Source organism: Pleuronectes platessa, chromosome 22, assembly GCF_947347685.1.
Source record: "Pleuronectes platessa chromosome 22, fPlePla1.1, whole genome shotgun sequence".
Classification (NCBI taxonomy): domain Eukaryota; kingdom Metazoa; phylum Chordata; class Actinopteri; order Pleuronectiformes; family Pleuronectidae; genus Pleuronectes; species Pleuronectes platessa.
In genome coordinates, this window is record NC_070647.1 from 13124393 (window position 1) to 13139220 (window position 14828).

The following is a 14828-nucleotide window of genomic DNA, read 5'->3' on the forward strand; positions in this document are numbered from 1 at the left end:
ATACAAACTCACTCCAGATCAATTGAATACAGATACAGTGTTTATGTTTTATAAGATGTAAGACATATATGAGCTTTGTTGAAATCATGTTCACAGCCTCACACTGTCAGCTGATAACAAATCAGCAAGTTTTAAAGTTCAAACCACATGACCTGAGATTGATTAGATATTAGATTTTCTATTTGTGCTCTGGTAAAACGTTGGTTCACATATTTTAATTAACTTTAAAAACATTTAATTAAATGTTCCATCACTTAGATTTACCCTGTGGAGTTTCTGACCACTACTTGTGGTTGGAGCATTCTTTTTGCGAGTGGGTCCCACTTCCTATCCCCCATACATGTGGATAATGTGATAAGCCTGTGGTAGAAAACTATGCAGGATTTAATTAATTTTTTGAAATCCAATGTTTTGTAAGGGTGGAGAATGTATTTAACATTCACACATTAATATTGTTGCACAAGAAATTTTTGAAAATGTTTTAAAACCCTTCAACAATTGACAATCCACGTGAACAGCCCTTCTCTTTCATGTGGTTACTGCAAGTTGACTGCTTTCGCTCAAATGCACTGGCTCAACCTTGATCTGTGTAATTGGTTATTTCCTCTGCAGCATGTCAATACCATATATCCAAAGCCCAGCCATTGTAAGTGTTACATTAAAGCTCTTTGCTCAGTTAGAGAAAGAGAGGAGGACGTAATGTGGGAAATTAGGATGTGTAGAGGATGTGTAATTGCTTTTTTTTTTGTCTGACTGTCCCAGGTCTGAGTCTCAGGTCATTAAACCTGGCAAATAATGTGGGCGAATTCATTAAGGTCTGATGATTGCTGACAGCACATGTGGGTTGAAAATAGAGAGAGATAAGGAAAGGTCCGGGTAATTGGACATCTTTAGACACCAGGGCCTCACCTATAGTTGCAGCAAACTGAATATTAAATCAGCTAAAAGACGCCACACATGCAAATGCTTCACGCACACCTACTGTGACATACACATTCCGAAAGTTGTAATTCACGAATGCAAATACGAAATCGAGCTCAGAGAAAATTGTTAGAAGTTCAACAAACCCCTCAAATCAGCTCATTTAATGATGCAAAATATCAAATTCGTTTTTCGTTCTTCATGAGAAGTTTCTTTGCAAACGTCCCCACCTCTGATGGAGAGATAACAGCTGGGCACAATTCAAGGCCCGAGATCTTGAATCCACACAGCCGAGTCCGTGTTCATCAAAATGAGAGGTGCAGACTCTCCCCCCCGACGCAGCAGGAAAGTGTGACTGATTGAAGTTGATTTCCCCCCCCCCCCCCCCCCCCCCCCGACCGACGTTTGTATCGCAGCAGAATGGCAAAACATGCAAAGACGATTGAGTAGAGCCGATGTGGACGGGCTGATAAGCAGCTAAGCAACCCCCCCCCCCCCCTTCCGTCACCATAAGGTCAGGGCTGCAAAGACTGGAATATTATGGTCCAGTAGGGGTGAGTGGTCAGCTGTGTTGGGAAGGGGTGTGTACCCCAACATTAACCAGGCTGTTACCTGATCCCTAAAACCAGGTCTTTACAGTCCGAACGTTGAGTCTGCATGGGGGGGTCCATTTTGTCCCCATAAGTGACACAAGGCCCCATGGGTTGTGTGTATTCAAAGTCCTCACATGGATACAAAGATAAGCACCCACACATACACACACCCACACACACAGAGAGCGAGAGAGAGAGAGAGAGGGGGGATGAGCAGCTTTAAAACTCATTACCAGTGTGACACATTACTCAATCTTGATGAGTTAATTAAGCCTTGATTTCAAAGTCAGCCAACCACCATAACCATGAACGTTACACTAAATATAATATTTTCATTACTGCTGCAGTGTATCAACAGAGGACATGAATAAGGTTGAACGTCGTCCTGTGGTTTTTAAATTAGACTTAGTGGGGTTTTACCACTAATGTCCTCTCGATTCTTACTGTGCCTTGAGCATATCTCCTTCTTTGTTCAATTAGTTTTAGCCTGGTGTCACATATACTGTATGACAGATCTGATTTGTGATGATGTAAAACTATATGGTATTACAATGGGATTTATTCCTTACTCAGCGCCAAGTAACAACATTCATTATATTATATCAGGGCAAAGTCAAGACCTTTTAATATTACAGAGGGAAACCAAACACGAACAAGCACCTGTCAACACATTTTAAAAGAGAGAAATATAGGAGAGAGGCTGTACAATACAATACAGGTTAAAAGCATCATAGTGCAGCCTCCTAAATGAGCATAGAGTAGATTAAACAGAAACATAATTACATTAATCAAAGTAAGATTTATTGCACTGATTCATAAACTGCATTAGTTTAGACTTGGTTTCCGTAATAAACCGGCAAACTGAGTGTATTGTATTGCAATAATTGTTTTAGTTTCAGAACAGCTTAATCTTCTGCTTTGTGGCGCATCTCACTACATCCTGTTTGGAGCAATCGCCATTACAGTTTTTCTATTTTTCCATGACCCTTTAATTTCTTTCAAAATGCTATTTCACATCGCCTGTGTGTCTAATGGCAGCCCCATATATTTTTTTTTGTCCTTCAACAAAATTGCAAATAAGCACATAAAACAGTACATTGGCTCCATGCCCCCGAGGCCAAATAGCAATGAAATTGATTGATAATCAGCGAATAGGATCACAGCAAATATGATCTGTGAAAATTAATGAGGCTATTGTATCAACACATTTTCTTTTCATTAGAGTCCAGAGCACCCTTTGTTCTAATGAATAGTATAGAGTACCTTTTAGGTGGCAGACCTGGGTAGGTTGTTAATCATATAAATGGCACAGTACCAATTAAGCCCCACAATGCTGGGCGTTAAGGCTTTTAACTGGCCCCACATTACCCAGGACCACTCTGCTAAGAACCTTTAATTACCGTCTTTGGTCTGAGTCAATGAATACATCAATGTGTGGATAAATTCATAGAGCGCACTACTTGTGTGTAATTGCCATGATTGACTTCGGTGGGGTTATTGCTCAACAGAATATCGTTGAGATTGTATCAATAACAGAGTGAGTATAAGTTAGGTTGAGGGTGCAGATATATTTTCACTGAATAAAGATAAATACAGAGTGAATTTAGAGGTTAAGGAAAACTTTTGGATAACTTAAAGGAGCCTTTGTTGCATTGATGACTGGCACTGGCAATAAAAGTAGGTGTGCAATGCAGTTATGAAAAGCTCAGTGAATTTGTCCAGCAAGTGATGCTAATCAAATTTTTGTGTATATCTCACTGGACCAGATGGAACTAAAGCAAACCACTGTCCAGGAACAATTAAATGATATGCATGCAAAGTGAAATCATTTGTCAATTATGTTATCTTGTCGTTTCATCCAATAAGGTTTGGATTATTTCTCACCGTGTCTGTGTTGCTGTGTCTGCCGCTGCCTATCAGAATTCTGACAATGACTTGACACGAGACGAAGCTTCGCCTCTCACGTAAGCACAAGATATTTCATTAATTAAAGAGATGAAGAGGACCCTGACAAGGAGACTGAATTAATTACAGTATGTTTAAGATCTTGGAAAGTAGCAAACTGTGGTAAATTTCTCCCGAGACCGAAGATATGGCCGGCTATCATAAGTGAGGAATTTAATTCACATTAAGAGCGGCTGTAAAACTACATGATATATTTTCAGGGAAATAGCAAGAGAGGACCGTGAGGGAAATTATAACAGTTCAGAAAATATGCTGCTTAATTATTATTTTTTTTGGGTGGGATGGTTTTGTTGGATGAAATCTTTTCATCGTGAGGAAAAGTGGTTGGCTCTCCCCTGGACATGGATGCTGATTGGAACCTACATAGTTTATTTTAATTGGGTTTGAGGACCTGATAAAGCAGACGTGGGATATGAAAAGAAAAGTTGAGGAGGGTGTTTTTTTATAGCTGGATTATTCTCTGTACTGTCTTTACACTACACACCAGGGGTGTCACACACATTGCGGGGGGCTGTGACCCACTTAGAAACAAAAAAGGCACCCCCCCAGTCCCATTTAACAATATGAAGCACCCAGTGTGAAGCTTCATGTAAAAGGCTGGTGAATGATTTGCCTGTTCTAAGGTCAGCAGTTACATTCTCAGATATCTACTCTGCAGGTTTCATAGGGAATGGTAATATTTCAAAGAAACAACGAAGCACAGAATGTCTCTCAGCGCAGAGTTTGAAGAGAAATCAATACAACCCACACATGGTAAAACTGAGTAAGGCCACATCAAAACTGGCCAGGTTTACGATTGAAAACTCCAGGGCTGTCTTTTGTTTTGGTCGTGTAGAATCGCAGTTGTTCAGAGATCCACGCCGGCTTGCTGATTGGATCTTTTCAGACGTAGCCTTAGCTGATTCGTCAAGCTCCTATGCTATCACTCGACCCCCTAAGCTATAATACAAGGCTTGAACCATTACAACAACTTTTTTTCACAGTTTTTTCCCCTGTATGTAAACTACAATCCACAATTCAGCTTAGAGGTAATTGGCTCTTCCTCCTGCGCATGAAACGTGTTTATACAATAAGCGTGCATCTCATGATTTTTTTTTTTTTAATCAACCAATTTGTTTTTGTCGGTTTTTGCGTTTCCAACCTGAGAGCTTCTGAATTGTTCTCGTCATGTTTTTCTTTCTCCCCGAGCTCATCTTCAAGCGGCTCTGGCAGCAGCTTAATTTTCCCTATCACCGGAGCCGTGACCTGAGTTCTTAACTGATAGACTGCTGCGTCCCAAACATCTTGTTTTTAAAGGAGTTTGAGCAAAGTGTCAGAGGAGAGCTATTTCACAGCCCATTTCATAATTCCTATCTTCAGCTCTATCAGCAGCGTGTTCAACTCACTCAGCTTGTTTTTCCTGGTTCTGTCACCAGTGACGCCTGCTGTTACCTCGCTAGGCCTCTGTTTCTGTCTGTCTTTTAACTCCCCCCCGTCATTCACGCACCCACATATGTAAACGTGCGCAGACACACCTCAGATAATCCCACGACGAGCAGCTGCCCGTCAGGTTTGAACAGCTGTAATAAACACGTAAGAACCATCACGTTAAGTGGTTGCAATCAAATTCTGAGCACCAGCAACAGAACCGAGGGAAGGATCTGATGAGCAGATGGAAAGTCTGGCGATTCTACTTGTTATGAGACAGACTTTAGGCTCCCCAGTTTTATAATATAGGATGAGTCATAATGGAAATTGCCAGGAATGCTAAGTAGTCGGCGATGGTGGAAGAATAATTGATATCCGAAAGTAAAAGTCACAAATACAAACTTATATATAATCATTTATCGTAGATCTTGAAAAATCTGCCATGTTATTCCAACTAATAATCTTGATCTAGTGAGTTAAGATATGATTTCTGATAAGGGGACTATTAGGCCTTGGCAGAGGTATGCGCCATTCTAGTTTCCTCTGAAATGTAGCAAGTATCAAATGGAAATTTGCAAATGCCTTAAAGTTGGTCACAAGTACAGTAAATGTACTCACTTATATTCTGCTGGTGGCCGACAGTCCACAGTATATAGTAGTTGTGAGCTGCTGTAATCGTGGCACAAAGTCACACATATTAACAGAATAACACAAGGCAACACACAAACACAGCTACATGTGCAGTCACACAGCAGCAGCCAATTGCATGATTGAATGGACACTGCCCTGTAATCACAGATTCAGACAATATGTCTGCTGCCCTTTGTCCCGCACCCCCCCACACACTCTCCCTCCATACGTCCCCAAAGCCACTGACCCGTTGGCTTCTGGGTAATGACCACTGAAACGCTTCATTCTGTCTTCTTGACACAGCCTGGACATTGTGGCATGTCAGTTTTTGGGGATCACGACTCCAACAGTAATGACTGCCGTTGTGGATCACAGTCCCAGTTAATGACCTCTGCTATGGGCTCAGGGAAGTGTCTGCCTGTGTCACTCTGTCCATCTGTCTGTCAGCAAAGCTCTGGTGCTCACAGGCCATACTCAGATACTCTACTGAAGGCCGATGATGAATGTATACATTCATTCATCCATACATGAAGAAATACAGACACAGACCACCCCTGTCCCAGGCCCCTGCACCATTAGTGACATGGAGGTTGACCCGCCCCTCACTCTCCCTCCAGCAATCCCATATTGGGAGGCTGGACCTCGGCCCTGGACAGATGGAGGGGACACATGGAGATGGTGCTCCACCTTCAGTTACCACATAATCATGCCTACAGGCTCAGAAAAAGATTGTATGTAATGTGTTGTTGTATTACACACAAAGTGGTTAGGTTACCGACACCACTCAGTGTTAGATCACCAAAATATAGACTTACTTTACCTTTTATGTCCACTGCAGTCGTTCAAACCAGATGGCAATGGTGTGATTCTGTTTACCTTAATTCAAAAATTGATTAATAAGGAAATTCATCTTAACACATGTTTTAACGCCAGCTGTAACCCAGTTGTTCTTGGAACAGTATTAGTAAAATAAATGCAAATTTCACGAAATTTGGTTTGTTTAAACTTTCCTAACCCACAATGATATTGAACTTCAGGTAACTGGAGGGGATTGTAAGTGAAGCGACACAAAAAATGTGCCAAATCATTCATTGATTATAGAAACATTGCACTCTGACCGCTTGCAGTGGGAATATTTGTTTTTCATCATCTCGAGAACCACAATGTTTGGAAGCGAATTTGCATCATGTTCAATATTATGAATATAAAATGCAATGTTTACCCTGTATATTCCATTTTACTGAAATGAGGAGCCTCTGCCCCTGAGGGGTTGAATTAGAAATGCTCTTTGGTACCCAGAAACAAGGTTGCCACTTTAAGGTAGCATGTCTGGAAAGTCCTGCATGGGTCCAGTGGGAGTAGAATTTAGATGAGACTGGAGAAAGAGCATAATCTCCTCAATTTCATTGTTTTTCCCATTTCTACATTATTTCCATGAAACACGTGCATCTTGAGGCCCTGCTCAGAGATTGAATGTGGCGAATGTAATTCCGTCTGTGTTCCCCTGGGCATTGCATAGGTGTTAGTGACTTGCCTGACTTTAGCCTGGAAGCCCAAGGCCCTGATGGGATCTGTGCCACCCATGTACCTCATAATCTCTCTGGAACAACACCCCCGGCACAAAGTCCCTTTACCTGGCCACAGGAAAGGTTGTGCGTGTGTATGTGTGTGTGTGTGCGTGCGTCACTTCTCCTCTGTATTTGCATGTCATTGTGTGGCTGTGTGCCTGCTTGCATGATTGACTTTTGTCTATCTCAGTCTCCAGTTCCCTACACTTGCTTCTATAAGAAGATTTGATTGGTCAGTGTTTACATTGGCAGTCTATCACCATGGCAACAAAAGCAGCTTCGAGGCATCTCAACGCCCAATTATCTCCTTTTCTCAGGCGTCTCCGACTCTCTGCGATTCCTCATGCCCCCAAACGGTTTTATTCAATTTTCACATTTGCATACATGCATGCACACATTCACTAGCACACACACGCTCTCACACATGCACATAGACTCACACACACACACACATACATGCATCTGTACCAAGTGAACTAACTTTGTCACTAAGTGTTTACTGATATTGTTGTAAATTCTTTGAAAAGTCAAATGCATCATAAACTTAAATCCATCTGAAATTACGAAATTCTTCACCCTGTCAGTATTTTACTGGCAAACATCAAGGTAATACATATTTAACACACTAGAATAATATTACAATGAGCACAGTGGGTCGAATGAATGAAATTAAATGAGTTTGTCAGAAAAGAAATCCAGAATTAAGAACTACTTAGAAATGTAGATGAAGGCAGTAGCAGGTTATATAAATGTTGTGCAGAGAAGAAGAATGAAAGAACCAAAACTTTTTAGCTTTTTGGAATTTCCATGAACTCTGGCATCAAACTCCTTCCAGAAATCGAGGGGAAAGTTTGTGGCTCCGCGTGGTGTGAGGTTGACATTTTGGCGTTGGTAGATACAAGTGGTGACGAAGGTCGCCGCTCTGAAAACAAGTCGGGTCACTGGTCCTGGCTGAGATGGGGCCGCTCTCCTGGCTGAGGTTGGTTCCCCGAGGGCCATTGGTCTGGAGCCTTCATCAAATTTGGCTGGTTTTTTAAACTGCAGTCATGCAGATTAAACAGACTTCTGTCGTTCAGGGAGGTTACAGATTTGTGGAAATGTTCAAATCTTTCCGCAGCAGATGTGATTCTCAGTAGACTCTCGAAGGGGAAATAATAAAAGGAAACATGTCAGTTTTGCATGTGTATCTTCTTAGTTGTGATGTCTACATAGCCCATTTATTAATAAGTTAAGAATCTCTGCTCCACAGTTTGCAACAAGATTGTATTGTAAATGTTTTTGTTACTGCTTAATTGTTAATAGGCTGTTGGGTCTATTCTGCTCCCAGAGTGCAGCGCTCCTCCTTTCCGCTAACAAAGGCTTACACAAGCTCAGTGAATCCAAAGGGAGAAAGTACACGGTTTTATCTGGTGTTTCACTGCAAAGTTTTGTCTCGACTTCCTGAACTGTGAAATTTTCTACTGTTGTGGAGCTGATGTAACAAGGTCAGGTGGAAGATGGGTTATTAGGGTGGAGGGAAGCAGAGAGGCTCACCAACCAATTATAAGAAGATTAAGAGGAGATTTGAGATGTGAGAGATATTGTTCTCGAAGGCCAACCAGTCTGGCCCTCTCCCACTCGCTCTCCTACAGGCAAACTCCAAGCCCTATTATTGCGTTTGACATATAGAAAGTAACTTTGTCTTTACAGAGGTGCAGCAACACAGACGGCAGCTGGACTGTCACAAATCCAGATGTTCTGACAGTAGTGAAAGATGTCCTGTGTCTGGTTCACAATAGGGCTGTGTGTTGTAGCTGGTTTGTAGGCTCTGGAGCTTTATGCTGAACTGGGATCATTGTCTCTGGTAAATTTGTGGGAAATCCGAATAACCTTTAAGGCAAATGCACAAAATAATCACAACACTGAGAGTGCACAGATAGACTGTACAGGAATGGAATCCTTAAAGTGTCTTAATTGGTCTTTGGACACAAATTGGATCTGGACATTTCCCCCAGTTTGCCTCTCAAATATGAAGAACACAGCAGGATATTGTCCAGGTCAGACACATTTACAACATAAGGAAACTCTTCTTGAGATATATATATATATTTTTTTATCCTCTGGTTCATCTTGTGGTTAAATTTTAACAACACGCTATTAATGTTACAAACATTTTACTAGATGGTATGCGGTAAAAGTTCTGGAAAAATTAACTGATTCTGACATTTGTGATCTCTGTGTCTGAGAGTGGCTTTAATGGCCTATGTTGCGTCACCCTTTGACCCTTGACCTCACCTAGAGTCCATTTGTCAATGCTCATCACTTCTACAGGCCATCAGTGAAGCATGGACAGCACTTGTGTTGAGAAATGGCCACATAAGCTCCTATCTGCATCCTCACCAGCCATTAGTCAATTAAAGGGTTAATGACATGTCACAGGAGAAGGTTGAGTCTCCACGCAACTCCCAGCCTTTAATCTAGCCTACTTAAATATGCATGAGCCCTCTCAGTGGAGCCGTTTTAGGTCCTTCGTCTCCCCATCACCCTCCTCCTCCTCCATCCCGCCATCTGAACCTACACCCCCGCCCCGGTTGACAAATGAGAAAGTGCACCTTGAATTACCGAGAAAACACTTTGCTCAAGGTTCTATGAAATAGACCATCGAGGGAGGGACTTGTTACTACGACTTGTCAAAAAATGTGTCTTGGCTGTTGCCACCGAGCTCCGGCTGACCTCACATTCATAATGACGGCAGACTGTCAGCTCCTGTGATGCCACTATGTAAATATCTCACACCCCCACTCTCTCTTGGCTTCCCTGTATGTACAGTACACTGATGTTCCAGCTAGATAACCCATATTTCATATTCACCAGCTAATTAACATATGTATAATGTATCATTTATAAACGTGTACGTACTTATACATCCGCAATATAGAATTTTTTAGGACCGAATCAGGATTTCAACAATAAGCTTAACCACAGTGACTATAGACACAGAATTCTAATAAATGTTATTAATACCAAGAAATACAAAACAAAGTAATAAATAATGTAAATGTTGTTTACAGTAAACACAACCATAGAATTTTAGACAGTTTTGCATATCAATTGAAATGGTTTACTTGGCAAAAATAAAAGACAATAAAAACAGTTGCATAATTACATATACTCTTCTTTCAGATAAAGCCCCTGTAGTTTAATGCTCTGTATTTCAGTTTAGTTTATTTTAAATCTTGAAAATAACACAGTTGTGCATCTCTACAGTGATGATGCAAAAAACATTAGTGTTGTGATTTCAGTCATACCAGCAACTAACCATTGAAATTTTGAAATTGAATTACTTGCTTATGTAACCTTCGCTTGAATGTCAGATGTCTATTTGAATACAGAATGACATTACAGCCTTTTCCCTGCCTGAAAGCAGGAAGTTAATATCTAAAATGCATATAAACTCATTTGTTCCTCATCGAAAACTTCAAAAGCGTCAACTTGAAAGCTTCCACACCTCCCTCCCTTTCTCGTTCAACCCTCTCTCTCCCTCTCTCTCTATCCTGTGTCTCTAATGACCTGAGAGCATATTGTTGTCCAAAGGCATTTCACCCTATTTTTTTCCCCCTTCCCGAATCAATCCCCAACGTTGGGAATGACAGATGCACGGCAACTGAGTTATTGTAAACACGCCAATAATATCAATGATGGGAGGCTAAATAGCAGAGGTCCTCTGGATCGGCTCTAAACATGTCAATAATGTTTGTTTAAGATAGTGAACCGGGCAGTTCACCCGCCCAGTGTTTGTCCATAGATCCATTTCAATGCATGGATAGAATCAATGTGCAATTGAGCTTTTGTAATTTGAGTATGAATTGAGTGGCTTGCCCTTGCTTTTTCAATTTTCGCACTGACCTCACACACAGAGATCCCCACTAGAATTATAATGGCAGAAGTCGGGTAGTAGCTGTGCTACACTGTTGGGGAAGAGTCTCAGTGCACTTGGGAAACAAGGTCATCCACTAACCTTCTGTCTCCAGCCACAGAGCAAATACTCAAAAGGGGAAAGACTGCCATTACCGGCTCCCCTGAGGGGGTATCGAGTCATTTCCCACTGGGCAAACATGCAAACACACACACACACACAAGCTTCCCACAGACAGATGAGTTGGAGCTTCCCTCACCGACACACACCGTCCCAGTCATGTCCACACTCCCCTCAATCCCTCTGACCTCACCTCAATTAGCGGGAGACATCTTTGTTTGGGATGCCGTGCCTAATTAGCATGGTTCACCACAGAGCAAGTGCTCGGTTAAATTCATTTATCAAAGGGGCCTGGGACAATGCTTCATGTCAGACCATTAGGGGTTGAAATCTCTCTCATCATCTCTCGAGCTCATTTCATGAAGCTGTTTGACAGGTCTGAGCGAGGGAGGGGGGGGGGGGGGCGAGAGGAGAGAGGGAGAGCGGCATTATGGAGAGATGGACGAAAGGTAGCAGCATGTCAAACAGAACGCTAGAAAGAGGGTGTGTGTGGATACTGAGCGAAATAGACAAATCATATTAGCAGGACACGAGAGGAGGAGAGCAACAGAACAACAAAAAAATGAGTGTCAACGTTTAAGAAAGTGTCAAATGAAAAAAAAAAGAGTTGAAGAAAATCTGTGAAAAGTAAATGAGGGAGGACAGAATGGAAAATGAAAAAAACAAAAACCTGAGTAGTAGTGAGACAGAATGGACGGAAACACTATATGTAGAGACACTGTTGGCAACATGACTCTCTCTCTATCAGAGCTTCCCCATGAGAACGTAGCTTAATGGATCTGTGTGTACACATACTGCCTATAGAGGCGACTGCAGCCGTCAACATGGATCGGATATTCAGAGCATCTTCTGTTCTCCAGACACACACACACACACACACTCACACACACACTCCCCTTAATGCACATTTCCCGAAGCCTCCGAGCCCTAAACGTCAATATAGAAAGCGACGCTGACACATCTCCCCCTCTCGCTCTCTGTCACCGTCTGTCTCCGTTCTGCTCCCCTCTTTTAATAAAAGGGAATGTTTTCTATCTAAATTGCTGCAGGATATTGTGAATCATTTTTCAAAAACTTTATCGTTTGTTCTTTTTTTTTTCCACACGGTGCACAAATTGATGCACGGGCAAGACGGGGGACGCTGGGTAGGGACGGAGGGAGATGACCATCGGACCATCAATCACTGCAAACTGGCCCGCAATGACAAGTGGAAGGTCCCTGACACTTCTGACGGGCTTGATTGATGTGTTTTTGAAGTGCGGGCGGAGACGGTGTCAAACCTCCTTTCTGGCACAGAGCGAACTGATCAGGGATATGAGTGATATACCTTTAAACTGTGTATGTTTCGACTTTACTAGTCAGGTGGTTCCCAGTGATAGAAAAAACTTGACAGGTGAATAGTTTGACTCTTACAAGTATGTGTGAGTCATAATAAATTTTTACATTTTTAATTAATTGTGCTTGTTCCAGCCTATGGACTATTTGATCAACTATCATTTTATTATTGTGATTATTAAATTGTCAATGTGGCTGTGAATAGCTCTCTGTATGTTGACCCTGCGTTCCACTGGCCAGGGTAAACTCGCTTCTCGCCCGGTGTCGAGTCATGTCAGCCGGGATTGGCTCCCTACTAATGGCCTTCAATGGATAAGCGGTTTATTACCATCCCACTCAACTTTCAGTTACTGTGGTTGCTGTAAGATTCATGGCATTTTAAGGTGTTATTTCAGCAACAGTTAGCCAGGTTTAGTCCAGTTTTAATGTAATAATGTACATGCAGGCTATTTTATCATTAAGCGGAAAACGGTGTTTGATGGTGAGTTATTAGCATGGTGTTGAAACCATAGCAGCACAGCAGAGAACTTTTTCTTGTGCACTCAGTACGTGCAATGAAATCCTAAAGATGAGAAAAACTCATGTTCTTTCTGCTCTCATCAAGCCACCTTCTCTGGCTGCTCCATTTCCCACCATTCTCTCTCGGTGTAAAGGGTGGCAAAGCAAGGTGACATTTGAAAAGTGCATTTTCCTCTTGGCTCTTTCGATCTGTTCTTTTCCCTCACGGACAGCCCCCCTCCCTCTGCACACTGACACTGCACACACAGATAAACTACACACTCTCACTCTCCGACTGACAATGATAGTGACCACCGATGCCGCCTGTGTGTGTTCGGGAGACCAGACTGCGACCTCTGGACCTCTAAATGACACCGTGGCTGGCTGCGGTGTGACCCGAGGGCCCATTAAGAGTCAAACCCAACACCAGGTCTGTCACACACACTCCTGTGATGAGGTGTTGGACAGAAAACTCTCACCTCCCAATGACAGGTTGTCACCACCTGCGTCAAGATGATCGATTAGCAGATTGAACCCCAAAACCTTCTCCTCCGGCTCCTCGCTCTCCTTCTCTTTACGCTGATTAAAGCAAGGCTACAATCATTTATGTTTCCTCACACACACACAGCGGGTCTGTTTATCTCCCCGGTGACAAAGTTTTGCTGCACATTTGGAAGTTAATTGCTTGACTCATTAGCGGTGTGTGTGTTTGTGTGTGTGTGTATGTTTGTGTGTTTCTGTCTCAGAGCAGCAGGGAATTAAATATTATCTTGTTATGTTGAGATATTTAACTGCGACAGTGGCGATCTCACAACCTGGGATATAAAATGGCCCGAGTGCTTTGGAGAGTCCTGCATGATCTGTTCATTCCTTTCATTCATTTTTAATGGGCTTTGACGAGAACACTTGTTTTCCAGCACCAACACCACATATTTGGCAGCGAGGTAAACGGATGGATACTGACAGTGAGCCGGCGCCTCACAACAAGTGTCTTGCTTTGCCAAATCTCCTCCTTGTCAGGATACAGCAAGGCTTCACCAGTCCCCCCCCCCCCCTGTGGGTAGCCAGTAAAATAAATGGCAGACATTACAGGAGTTTATGAGGCACAGAAATAGGAAAAATAAAATTGACAGCTTTCCTGCCGCATTCACAAATAATGGGGCTATGAGTGTTTTTTTGTGTGCAGTTGGTGGTTTAGACAGCTCAGGTTTTTATTGCTCCTGTTGCCGTTTATAAAAGCAACCTGGTTTTCATCTTAAATATTTAATAACTTCAAAAGAAACAACATTGCTTCACCGTGTCTGTCTCTTCCTTTCGCTCTGTTCCCTCTCTGCTTTACATTACTCTCTCGCTCCCATTCATTCTGAAAATCCAGAAAGTTTAGTTGACGTTGGCCGGTAATGACAGCCAGACATAATGTGCGTTCTTTTCATCCTGTCAGACACAAGTGTAACAATCACCGCTGCAGCAAAGCCATTAGCAAATGTTTTAAATGCACATAAACAACCAATTAATTACTGACTTTCTGCTGATGGCGTTTGATCGTCGGAGAGATATTGTGTTCAAGGACCCGTTCAAGGTCGCTGTGTGCAGATCTGTGATTGCTGTGTAAATCGATTATGGCAACACCCCCCCCTGCCTCCAAGCTTCCTGTCAGGGAGCCAGGAAGCTCGGAGCTGCTTCAGAGCCAAGGGCCGTGCTTGAGAAGAGAGATTTGGAAATTCAACTTTACATACTTCATAGACAAGCATTCAAAGTCACAAACAAGTTTTGCAAGTTGCAGACAAACGTCCCCGATTGGCGCTCAGTTGCTAATTGTTCGTCGCTGTGTCTGGACTCTTCAACGAAGCAATGAGAGAGGCTTGCATGGTGCTCCTTAATGTGCCAACTCAGGCC